The sequence below is a fragment of the Triticum dicoccoides genome, chromosome 2A (genome assembly GCF_002162155.2).
Source record: "Triticum dicoccoides isolate Atlit2015 ecotype Zavitan chromosome 2A, WEW_v2.0, whole genome shotgun sequence".
In the NCBI taxonomy this organism is placed as follows: domain Eukaryota; kingdom Viridiplantae; phylum Streptophyta; class Magnoliopsida; order Poales; family Poaceae; genus Triticum; species Triticum dicoccoides.
Window position 1 is genome coordinate 506,713,440 of NC_041382.1, and position 13,539 is coordinate 506,726,978.

Here is a 13,539-nt window from a genome sequence, read left to right on the forward strand (position 1 = left end):
TTTAGAATTTTGGGGGTTCCATAAGTATTCGAAATCTACACATTACTACAGATTGTTCTGTTTTTGACAGATTCTATTTTTGTGTGTTGTTTTCTTATTTTGATGAATCTATGGCTAGTATTTGAGTGTATGAACCATAAAAAAGTTGGAATACATTAGGTTTAACACCAATATAAATAAATAATGAGTTCATTACAGTACCTTAAGTGGTGGTTTGTTTTCTTTTACTAACGTAGCTCATGGGATTTTCTGTTTAAGTTTTGTGTTGTGAAGTTTTCAAGTTTTGGGTAAAGATTTGATGGATTATGGAACAAGGAGTGGCAAGAGCCTAAGCTTGGGGATGCCCAAGGCACCCTAAGGTAAAATTCAAGGACAACCAAAAGCCTAAGCTTGGGGATGCCCTGGAAGGCATCCCCTCTTTCGTCTTCGTCCATCGGTAACTTTACTTGGAGCTATATTTTTATTCACCACATGATATGTGTTTTGCTTGGAGCATCTTTTATGATTTGAGTCTTTGCTTTTTAGTTTACCACAATCATACTTTGTGTACACACATTTTGGGAGAGACACACATTGATTGGAATTTATTAGAATACTCTATGTGCTTCACTTATATCTTTTGAGCTAGATAATTTTGCTCTAGTGCTTCGCTTATATCTTTTAGAGCACGGTGGTGGTTTTATTTTATAGAAATTATTGATATCTCATGCTTCACTTATATTATTTTGAGAGTCCTTTAAAACAGCACGGTAATTTGCTTTGGTTATGAATTTAGACCTAATATGATAGGCATCCAAGATCGGTATAGTAAAAACTATCATAAAACACGCATTAAATACTATGAGAAGTTTGATACTTGATGCTTGTTTTGAGATATGGAGATGGTGATATTAGAGTCATGCTAGTTGAGTAGTTGTGAATTTGAGAAATACTTGTTCTAAAGTTTGTGATTCTCGCAGCATGCACGTATGGTGAACCGTTATGTGATGAAGTCGGAGCATGATTTATTTATTGATTGTCTTCCTTATGAGTGGCGATCGGGGACGAGCGATGGTCTTTTCCTACCAATCTATCCCCCTAGGAGCATGCGCGTAGTACTTTGTTTCGATAACTAATAGATTTTTGTAATAAGTATGTGAGTTCTTTATGACTAATGTTGAGTCCATGGATTATACGCACTCTCACCCTTCCACCATTGCTAGCCTCTCTAGTACCGCGCAACTTTCGCTAGTACCATAAACCCACCATATACCTTCCTCAAAACAGCCACCAAACCTACCTATTATGGCATTTCCATAGCCATTCCGAGATATATTGCCATGCAACTTTCCACCGTTCCGTTTGTTATGACGTGCTTCATCATTGTCATATTGCTTTGCATGATCATGTAGTTGAAATCGTATTTGTGGCAAAGCCACCGTTCATAAATTCTTTCATACATGTCACTCATGAGTCATTGCATATCCCGGTACACCGCCGGAGGCATTCACATAGAGTCATATTTTGTTCTAAGAATTGAGTTGTAATTCTTGAGTTGTAAGTAAATAAAGTGTGATGATCATCATTATTAGAGCATTGTCCCATGTGAGGAAAGGATGGTGGAGACTATTATTCCCCCACAAGTCGGATGAGACTCCGGACGAAAAAAAGAGGCCAAAAAAAGGAAAAGAAGGCCCAAATAAAAAAATGAGAGAAAAAGATAGAAGGGACAATGTTACTATCCTTTTTCCACACTTGTGCTTCAAAGTAGCACCATGATCTTCATGATAGAGGGTCTCATATGTTATCACTTTCATATACTAGTGGGAATTTTACATTATAAAACTTGGCTTATATATTCCAATGATGGGCTTCCTCAAAATGCCCTAGGTCTTTGTGAGCGAGCAAGTTGGATGCACACCCACTTAGTTTGTTTTTGAGCTTTCATACACTTATAGATCTAGTGCATCCGTTGCATGGCAATCCCTACTCACTCACATTGATATCTATTGATGGGCATCTCCATAGCCCATTGGTACGCCTAGTTGATGTGAGACTATCTCCCCCTTTTTGTCTTCTCCACAACCACCATTCTATTCCACATATAGTACTATGTCCATGGCTCACGCTCATGTATTGCGTGAAGATTGAAAAAGGTTGAGAACATCAAAAGTATGAAACAATTGCTTGGCTTGTCATCTGGGTTTTGCATGATTTAAATACTTTGTGTGGTGAAGATAGAGCATAGCCAGACTATATGATTTTGTAGGGATAACTTTCTTTGGCCATGTTATTTTGAGAAGACATAATTGCTTAGTTAGTATGCTTGAAGTATTATTATTTTTATGTCAATATTAAACTTTTTTCTTGAATCTTTAGGATCTCAATATTCATGCCACAATAAAGAAAATTACATTGAGGATTATGCTAGGTAGCATTCCACATCAAAAATTCTGTTTTTATCATTTACCTACTCGAGGACGAGCAGGAATTAAGCTTGGGGATGCTTGATACGTCTCAAGCATATCTATAATTTTTTTTATTGTTCCGTGCTATTATATTATCTGTTTTGGATGTTAATGGGCTTTATTTTAGAATTTATATTATTTTTGGGACTAACCTACTAACCCAAGGCCCAGTGCAAATTGCTGTTTTTTGCCTATTTCAGTGTTTCGCAGAAAAGGAATATCAAGCGGAATCCAAACGGAATGAAACCTTCCGGAGAGTTATTTTTGGAACAAACGTGATCCATAGGACTTGGAGTGGACGTAAAGATACAAACGAGGATTCCACGAGGCAGGGGCGTGCCTACCCCCTGGGCGCGCCCTCCCCCTCGTGGGACCCTCATGGCTCAACCGACCTACTTCTTCCTCCTATATATACTCATATACCCCGAAAACATCCAGGAGCACCACGAACCCTATTTCCACCGCCACAACCTTCTGTACCCAAGAGATCCCATCTTGGGGCCTTTTTCGAAGCTCCGCCGGAGGGGGCATCCATCACGGAGGGCCTCTGCATCAACTCCATGGCCCCTCCGATGATGTGTGAGTAGTTTACTTCAGACCTTTGGGTCCATAGTTATTAGCTAGATGGCTTCTTCTCTCTCTTTGGATCTCAATACAAAGTTCTCCTCGATCTTCTTGGAGATCTATTTGATGTAACTCTTTTTGCGGTGTGTTTGTCGAGATCCGATGAATTGTGGGTTTATGATCAAGTCTATCTATGAACAATATTTGATTCTTCTCTGAAATCTTTATGTATGATTGGTTATCTTTGCAAGTCTCTTTGAATTATCAGTTTGTTTTGGCCTACTAGATTGATCTTTCTTATAATGGGAGAAGTGCTTAGCTTTGGGTTCAATCTTGCGGTGCTCGATCCTAGTGACAGAAAGGGAAATGACGCGTATTGTATTGTTGCCATCGAGGATAAAAAGATGGGGTTTATATCATATTGCTTGAGTTTATCCCTGTACATCATGTCATCTTACCTAATGCGTTACTCTATTCTTATGAACTTAATACTCTAGATGCATGCTGGATAGCGGTCGATGTGTGGAGTAATAGTAGTAGATGCAGGTAGGAGTCGGTCTACTTGTCATGGACGTGATGCCTATATACATGATCATGCCTAGATATTCTCATAATTATTCGCTTTTCTATCAATTGCTCGACAGTAATTTGTTCACCCACCGTAATACTTATGCTATCTTGAGAGAAGCCACTAGTGAAACCAATGGCCCCCGGGTCTATCTTTTATCATATAAGTTTCCGATCTATTTACTTTGCAATCTTTACTTTCAATCTATATCATAAAAATACCAAAAATATTTATCTTATTATCTTATCATCTCTATCAGATCTCACTCTCGTAAGTGACCGTGAAGGGATTGACAACCCCTTTATCGCGTTGGTTGTCAGGTTCTTATTTGTTTGTGTAGGTACGAGGGACTTGCATGTGGCCTCCTACTGGATTGATACCTTGGTTCTCAAAAACCGAGGGAAATACTTACGCTACTTTGCTGCATCACCCTTTCCTCTTCAAGGGAAAACCAACGCAGTGCTCAAGAGGTTCAGTACTTGGTATGTCTTGACTTGTGCGTAGATCTCCCTGGCAACGGCGCCAGAAATCCTTCTTGCTACCTCTTGAGCACTGCGTTGGTTTTTCCTTGAAGAGGAAAGGGTGATGCAGCAAAGTAGCGTAAGTATTTCCCTCGGTTTTTGAGAACCAAGGTATCAATCCAGTAGGAGACTACACGCAAGTCATCTCGCACCTACACAAACAAATAAGAACCTCGCAACCAACACAATAAAGGGGTTGTCAATCCCTTCACGGTCACTTACGAGAGTGAAATCTGATAGACATAATAAGATAAATATTTTTGGTATTTTTATAATATAGATTGAAAAATAAAGATTGCAAAGTAAAATAGATTGGAAACTTATATGATGGAAAATAGACCCAGTGGGCATAGGTTTCACTAGTGGCTTCTCTCAAGATAGCATAAGTATTACGGTGGATAAACAAATTAATGTCGAGCAATTGATAGAAAAGTGCATAATTATGAGAATATCTTGGCATGATCATGTATATAGGCATCACGTCCGCGACAAGTAGACCGAAACAATCCTGCATCAACTACTATTACTCCACACATCGACCGCTATCCAGCATGCATCTAGAGTACTAAGCTCATAAGAACAGAGTAATGCATTAGGTAAGATGACATGATGTAGAGGGATAAACTCAAGCAATATGATATAAAACCCATCCTTTTATCCTCAATGGCAACAATACAATACTTGCCTTGCTGCCCCTGCTGTCACTGGGAAAGGACACCGCAAAATTGAACCCAAAGCTAAGCACTTCTCCTATTGCAAGAAAGATCAATCTAGTAGGCCAAACCAAACTGATAATTCGAAGAGACTTGCAAAGATAACAAATCATACATAAAAGATTTCAGAGAAGAATCAAATATTGTTCATAGATAATCTTGATCATAAACCCACAATTCATCGGATCTCGACAAACACACCACAAAAATAATTACATCAAATAGATCTCCAAGAAGATCGAGGAGAACTTTGTATTGAGATCCAAAGAGAGAGAAGAACCCATCTAGATAATGACTATGGACCCAAAGGTCTGTGGTAAACCACTCACACATCATCGGAGAGGCTATGGTGTTGATGTAGAAGCCCTCCGTGATTGATTCCCTCTTCGGCGGAGCTCCGAAAAAGGCCCCAAGATGGGGTCTCTTGGGTATAGAAGGTTGCGGCAGTGGAAATAGGCTTTCGTGGTGCTCCTGGATGTTTTAGGGGTATATGGATATATATTGGAGGAAGAAGTAGGTCGGTGGAGCTGCAAGGGGCCCACGAGGGTGGGTGCACGCCCAGGGGGGCAGGTGCGCCTCCCTGCCTCGTGGCCTCCTCTCTCCTTTCTTGACGTCTACTCCAAGTCCCCTAGATCATGTTTGTTCCAAAAATAACTCCCCCGAAGGTTTCATTTCGTTTGATATTCCTTTTCTGTGAAGCACTGAAATAGGCAAAAAACAGCAATTTGCCCTCGGCCTTGGGTTAGTAGGTTAGTCCCAAAAATAATATAAAAGTGTATAATAAAGCCCATTAAACATCCAAAACAGATAATATAATAGCATGGAACAATAAAAAATTATAGATACATTGGAGACGTATCATCTTACACAGCAAGCTTCATCATCTACAGTCCACCGCCCCCGCTTGAACCACACTTGCGCGCTAGTTTCTCGTGGCACCGAGCGAATTTTTTTTGCCACCTCAGAAATATCTATATCCTCGCCCCTCCCTCCTATCAAAAGCCACATTTCCACTGTTCCGCCTTGCTTTCCAAGTCCAAACCTTTACTGTTGCTTACTAGCAGCTCAGCCTCCTCGCCGGCGACCCTTCTTCTTGCAGCGCCGCCTCCTCGCCGGCTACCTTTCTTCTTGCAGCGCCGCCTTCTCGCAGGCAACCCTTCTTCTTGCAGCGCTGCCTCCTCGCCGGCGACCCTTCTTCTTGCTGCGCGGCCTCCTTGATACGTCCATTTTGCATCATGCTTTTATATCGATATTTATTGCATTATGGGCTGTTATTACACATTATGTCACAATACTTATGCCTATTCTCTCTTATTTTATAAGGTTTACATGAAGAGGGAGAATGCCGGCAGCTGGGATTTTGGGCTGGAAAAGGAGCAAATATTAGAAACCTATTCTGCACAGCTCCAAAAGTCCTGAAACTTCACGGAAGTTATTTCCAGAATATATAAAAAATATTGAGTGAAGAAAGTTCCAGAGGGGGGCCACACCCTGGCCACGAGGGTGGGGGGCACGCCCTACCCCCTGGGCGCGCCCCCTGCCTCATGGGCCCCCTGGTGGCCCTCCGATGCCCATCTTTGGCTATATGGAGTCTTTCGTCCGAGAAAAAATAATAAGCAAGCTTACGGGACGAAACTCCGCCGCCACGAGGCGGAACCTTGGCGGAACCAATCTAGGGCTCCAGCGGAGCTGTTTTGCCGGGGAAACTTCCCTCCGGGAGGGGGAAATCATCACCATCGTCATCACCAACGATCCTCTCATCGGGAGGGGGTCAATATCCATCAACATCTTCACCTGCACCATCTCATCTCAAACCCTAGTTCATCTCTTGTATCCAATCTTTGTATCCAAACCTCAGATTGGTACCTGTGGGTTGCTAGTAGTGTTTATTACTCCTTGTAGTTGATGCTAGTTGGTTTACTTGGTGGAAGATCATATGTTTAGATCCAATATGCATATTAATACCCCTCTGATTATGAACATGAATATGCTTTGTGAGTAGTTATGTTTGTTCCTGAGGACATGGGAGAAGTCTTGCTATTAGTAGTCATGTGAATTTGGTATTTGTTCGATATTTTGATGAGATGTATGTTGTCATCCCTCTAGTGGTGTCATGTGAACGTCGACTACATGACACTTCACCATTGTTTTGGGCCTAGAGGGAGGCATTGGGAAGTAATAAGTAGATTATGAGTTGCTAGAGTGATAGAAGCTTAAACCCTAGTTTATGCGTTGCTTCGTAAGGGGCTGATTTGGATCCATATGTTTCATGCTATGGTTAGGTTTACCTTAATACTTATGTTGTATTGCGGATGCTTGCAATAGGGGTTAATCATAAGTGGGATGCTTGTCCAAGTAAGGACAGTACCCAAGCACCGGTCCACCCACATATCAAATTATCAAAGTACCGAGCGTGAATCATATGATCTTGATGAAAACTAGCTTGACGATAATTCTCATGTGTCCTCGGGAGCGCTTTCCTTCATATAAGACTTTGTCCAGGCTTGTCCTTTGCTACAAAAAGGATTGGGCCATCTTGTTGCACCTTATTTACTTTTATTACTTGCTACTCGTTACCAATTACCTTATCAGAAAACTATTTGTTACCGATAATTTCAGTGCTTGCAGAGAATACCTTGCTGAAAACCGCTTATCATTTCCTTCTGCTCCTCGTTGGGTTCGACACTCTTACTTATCGAAAGGACAATGATAGATCCCCTATACTTGTGGGTCATCACTCCTCGCCGCCGACCCTTCTTCTTGTTGCGCGGCCTCGTCGATATGGTCAGGTAATCCACACCCCACCCACACCATCCTCCTCCTTTCCCGTCCCACATGCCCCGACCGAAGGCGCTACACGCACTGCCCCCTCCTCCAATTAAGCGCCGCCCACAACCATTTTGCATGCAGTATAACATGGAGCTCAGTAGCATGTGGCCTGATAACCCACAAGTATAGGGGGTCAATTGTAGCCTCTTTCGATAAGTAAGAGTGCCGAACCCAACGAGGAGCTAAAGATATAACAAATATTCCTTCCAGTTTTATCGACCACCAATACAACTCTACGCACGCTTGACATTCGCTTTACCTAGAACAAGTATAAAACTAGAAGTACTTTGTAGGTGTAACGGGATAGGTTTGCAAGAATATAAAGAGCACGTAAATAAAAACTAGGGGCTGTTTTAGGTAAAGAAGCAATAAAGTTAGTATAGCGAGTGTAGAAAAGTGGTGGTAGGAGTTGCGAAATTGTCCCTAAGCAATTGACTACTTTACTAGACCGATAACAAGTTTTATGTGGGAGAGGCCACTGCTAGCATGTCATCCCTGACTTGAAATTCTATGCACTTATGATTGGAACTATTAGCAAGCATCTGCAACTACTAACGTTCATTAAGGTAAAACCCAACCATAGCATTACGATATATTGGTCCCCCTTCAATCCCGTATGCATCAATTTCTATGCTAGGTTGAAGCTTCTGTCACTCTTGCCCTCCAATACATAGTCATATCAACATAAAACTAACCCTATGGTGTGATCCACGTGCGCGCTCATATGATGGGCACCAAAGGACAGCAAGATAACCACAAGCAAATTAAACCAATCATAGCAATTCACCAATTAGCGATAGGACAACAAAAATCTACTCAGACATCATGGGATGGCAACACATCATTGGATAATAATATGAAGCATAAAGCACCATGTTCAAGTAGAGGGTACAACAGGTTGTGGGAGAGTGGACCGTTGTAGATGGATGGGGGAAGGTGATGAAGACGTTGGTGAAGATGACGGAGGTGTTGGTGTAGATCGTTGTCGCAATGATGGCCCCGGCGGTGTTCCGGCGCCACCGGGAGAGAGGGGGAGAGGCCCCCCGCCTTGAACTTCTTCCTTGACCTTCCCACTAGATGGGACAAGGGTTTACCCCCTGGTCCATGGCTTCCATGGCAGTGGAGGGGCGAGAGCCCCTCCGAGATTGGATTTGTCTCTCTGTCTCCCTCTGTTTCTGCGTTCCAGATTCTGGCCTTTCATCGTTTCTTATATTCTCGGAGATCCGTAACTCCGATTGGGCTGAAATTTTAACACGATATGTATCCGAATATATGTTTTCTTGTGGCGAAAGAAGGGCACCAACCGCCTTACGGGGTGGCCACGAGGGTCAGGGGCGCGCTCACCCCCTAGGGCATGCCCCCTGCCTCGTGCCCCCCTCGGGCATCGTCTCGTGTTGACTCTTCTTCCCAAAAATCACATATATTGCATAAAAAATCTCCGTAAGTTTTTATCCCGTATGGACTCCGTTTGATATGGATTTTTTGTGAAACAAAAAACATGCAATAAACAGGATCTGGCACTGGGCACTGGATCAATATGTTAGTCCCAAAAATAGTATAAAAAGTTGTCAAAAGTATATGAAAGTTGTATAATATTGGCATGGAACAATAAAAAATTATAGATACGATGGAGACGTATCGTGGACGCATGCGCGCACGAGGTCGCTATGGCTGCCATGCGTGCCGACGACCAGATCTTGGAGGAGCACCTCGTCTTAGAGGCCACCGTTGACACCGCCATGCAGTTGTCTACTTTAAAATACAATTCGTGTTGTTTTCTCGAGGCCGCCGCCAGTGCCTTCTAGTGATTTGTCATCTGTAATGTTAATATGCAATCTGATGTTTAGTTAACAGTTTGGTCCTCTAAAATGTAATGTTCAGTTAACACTTTGGTCCAACAATTGCTACATTTCATAGTAGTGTTCTCAAGCATTCTTTGTTTTGTTAACTGTCTTATCTTCTAGTACATGTTTCTATTCTGCAATGCCGTGCTCAGTTAACTATTTTGGTTCATTTGGTCTGGTGTCCATTTAACTGTTTGGTTCAGTTCTACAATTTGATTTTCATTTGTTGTGGGTACAATTTTGTATTGGTATGCATGTGACACCAATCGAATTTGGTTGTACTCAATACGTATTCTAGTGATAGTATGGAAACTCTCAGTTAACCTGATCAAGATCTTCCTTATGTGTGTTGTAGGGAAACAATGGGAGACACTATAGTTTACCATCGAGGTTTGTTCAAGCATGGTCCTTTGGCTAATAGCACATTATTGTGCAGTTGTGGGAATCATTCTAATATTTAGGTTTATAACAATTTGGTCTTGCACATGTAGGTCCTGTTGTCATAGGCTTAGACCCACTGTTCGACCCATTTTGCATATGGGGAAATGAGATGTGCATGAACATCAGTCAAGTCAAGAAACTCAAAAAGATTGTTAGGATGAAGAAACTTGCGACGAATAAAAGCAAGATCTTTGTTTGCACAATGAAGAAGACATCAGTCAACTATAGGATGGCACTAACTCTTTTACCTTGTTTTTACCCCTTGCGCCATTTCAAAATTTATAACAGTGATTTATGCATATCTTCGTTTTTAGTACTTTCCAAAGTAGTTCATCGATGATTACCTCTCAAACCACCTGCATGGTCAAGAGGCGAGGAATGTATTCATTCAACACCCACGGTACAATATTGAAGTCTTGCTGAAGAGGACGAAGGTTGGGCGGTATCCATAGCCACTGGCCTAAAGTTGCAAGGACATTCAACATCACTGAAGGCTCAATATTTGCCTTCCGCTTCTGTAGTTTCCTAGATGAGATTCATCTTTCTATTTACCATGTATGATGCTACTTTCCAAAGGTTTTTGATGTTGCATGTGAAACTTGGTGCTGTTGTGTAATGGCGTAACTGAGTGCCGAAGCTATTAGATATAATTTGATTATGAAATCCTGGTTGCTGTTATACGGATATGAAATATCTGGTGTGTTTTATAAGAAATATCAATTTGATTAGTACATGAATTATCAATAATAGGCCAATTACCCTAATTATTGGGGTTTTCTATTGCAGATGGTTACTCATACAACACCGTGGGCGATGAACTCAAACAACCAGCACGGTTTCTAGAAAGTAGGCGTGTTCGATCAACTAACAATCACACACGACTTCCAGCAGCGAACTTTTTGTGTTAGGCCACCTTGCACAAACATTTCCACACAAAGAACTGTGTGTGATATACATACGAACGGAAATGATTTTCTGGGATTCACCGTGTGGGATGTACATATGAACGGAAACAATTGGGTTTTGATGCCCCGCCAGATCACACATGAGCTCATTTTGCCCCAGCCAGTGAGCCAGGAGGGCCTATCCCCGACGGTTTTTGGGTCATGTGGGAAGGGCCCCCCTATCGCCCACACTCACTTGGCGACCATTCCAAATGCCGTCGCGGAAAGGGGTTAAAAACCGTTTGTATAGCACGTCGATGTACCAGTGAATATATAAGTAGCTTCACCGAGGTCTTTCATTGAAAAACTCTCATTCAAGTATCCTTTTATGCTATCCAGAAATTCTACATCATTTCCAATCAACAGTATGTCATCTACATATAATATTAGAAATGCTACAGAGCTCCCACTCACTTTCTTGTAAATACAGGCTTCACCGAAAGTCTGTATAAAACCATATGCCTTGATCACTTCATCAAAGCATATATTCCAACTCTGAGATGCTTGCACCAGTCTATAGATGTGTCGGTGTACAAAAATAGGGGCGCACCTTTGTACCCCTTTTCCTGTGCATGGGCAATCAGAGCTGCGCCCATGGCCACACCAAGCAGAACGAGGGAGGTGAGCCAAGGTAAGATCGAAGCCCAAGACAATCAAAGCAACGCCAAGGCCAAGACCACAAAGAGCAGAGGGACGAAGCAAGTTCCCCCGGCAAGACCCTTGTCGGGTGGCCTCAGCGGCCCTGGCAAGACTCTTGCTAGGACAGCTCGCCCCGCACCAACAGAGCGAGCCGCCCTTGAGCCCACGGCCCCCAGTACCATCATCAGCATGGAGCCAGGGCTCGGGAAGGCACCCCTGTGGAGGCATGAAGATCTTTGTGAAGACATATTCAAGATCAGATTAGAAGGCAACGATTCTCGGCAAGAGCCTTGCCGGGGACGACAACACGCCAAACGGTGAGACCCTTACCAGGCCGCCCGGCAAGGCCATCGCCAAAGACGCCGGCAAGGCCACTGTCGGTGTCAAAACCGGCAGATCTTGGGTAGGGGGTCCCGAACTCTGCGTCTAAGGCGGATGGTAACAGGAGGCAAGGGACACGATGTTTTACCCAGGTTCGGGCCCTCTTGATGGAGGTAAAACCCTACGTCCTGCTTGATTTATTCATGATGATATGATTAGTGCAAGAGTTGATCTACCACGAGATCGGAGAGGCTAAACCCTAGAAGCTAGCCTATGGTATGATTGTATGTTGTCCTACGGACTAAAACCCTCCGGTTTATATTGACACCGGAGGGGTCTAGGGTTACACAAGGTCGGTTACAAAGGAGGAGATATACAAATCCGTATTTCCTAGCTTGCCTTCCACGCCAAGTAGAGTCCCATCCGGACACGGGACGAAGTCTTCAATCTTGTATCTTCATAGTCCAACAGTCCGGCCAAAGGATATAGTCCGGCTGTCCGGAGACCCCCTAATCCAGGACTCCCTCAGTAGCCCCTGAACCAGGCTTCAATGACGATGAGTCTGGCGCGCAGTGTTATCTTCGGCATTGCAAGGCGGGTTCCTCCTTCGAATATGCCACGGAAGAATTTGAATACAAGAATAGTGTCCGACCCTGCAAAATAAGTTCCACGTACCACCGTAGAGAGAATAATATTTCCACAAATCTAATTTGCTGACATGTTTTGGCAGCACGACATCATGCCATGGCCCGGTAATTATTCGAACTGTTTTTCTTTAACCAGCCCCACACATAACGCGAGGCGGTTTCTTGACACGTCTTGTCAAAGCAGAGATCGTGTTCCCCTTATTACGGGATTCTCATCAATACGGATGTGGGTAACCCAACCGTGCCTAGGATTCCTAGATTTTAGGCAAGTCCCAAACGGCCACAAGGAGGACGCTTGATATTCACCCTCTTTATAAAGGGACAAGGCTTTTTACTTTTTTCCCTCCCGTGCTCAATTGAATCCTTCCCCCGCCTCAAGTTCTAACACCCAAAGCCCAGGTCAGGTGCTTCGGACCTTCAATCATGTCTGGATCCAGCCTCCAGGGCCGGTGGATGCCCTCCTCCGTCACCGAGGAGGATATCAAGAAGTTGAGGGAGGCCAGATACCTGACCGCCGAAGTTTCACATCGGCTGCCTGCCCGAGGGCAGGTCGTCCCTACTCCCGAACCCGACGAGAACGTCGTGTTCATCTCCCACTTCCTCCGAGGACTAGGCCTCACTCTGGATCCCTTTGTTAGGGGTCTTATGTTCTATTATGGGCTGGATTTTCACGATCTAGCCCCGGATTCCCTCCTTCACATCTCGTCATTCATTGTCATTTGTGAGGCCTTCCTCCGCATTACCCCCCACTTCGGCATGTGGCTCAAGACCTTTGATGTGAAGCCAAAGATGGTCGAGGGGCAGCACGCAGCGTGCGGAGGCGCTCTAATAAGCAAAATTGCTGGCACTCCATGGCCAAAGGGTTACTTTCCAAAGGTGTCCGGATTGTGGCAACGGGAGTGGTTTTACGTCACAGCTCCCCGAAGTGCCAAGTGGGTAGCTGCCCCCACTTTTCGCTCGGGCCCTCCACCACTACTGATGTCACGGATTAGCAGGGGGCTGAGCTGGGGTCCAACCAAGGACATGCCAATACTGCAGAGCCGTATCCAAGATATCTTCGA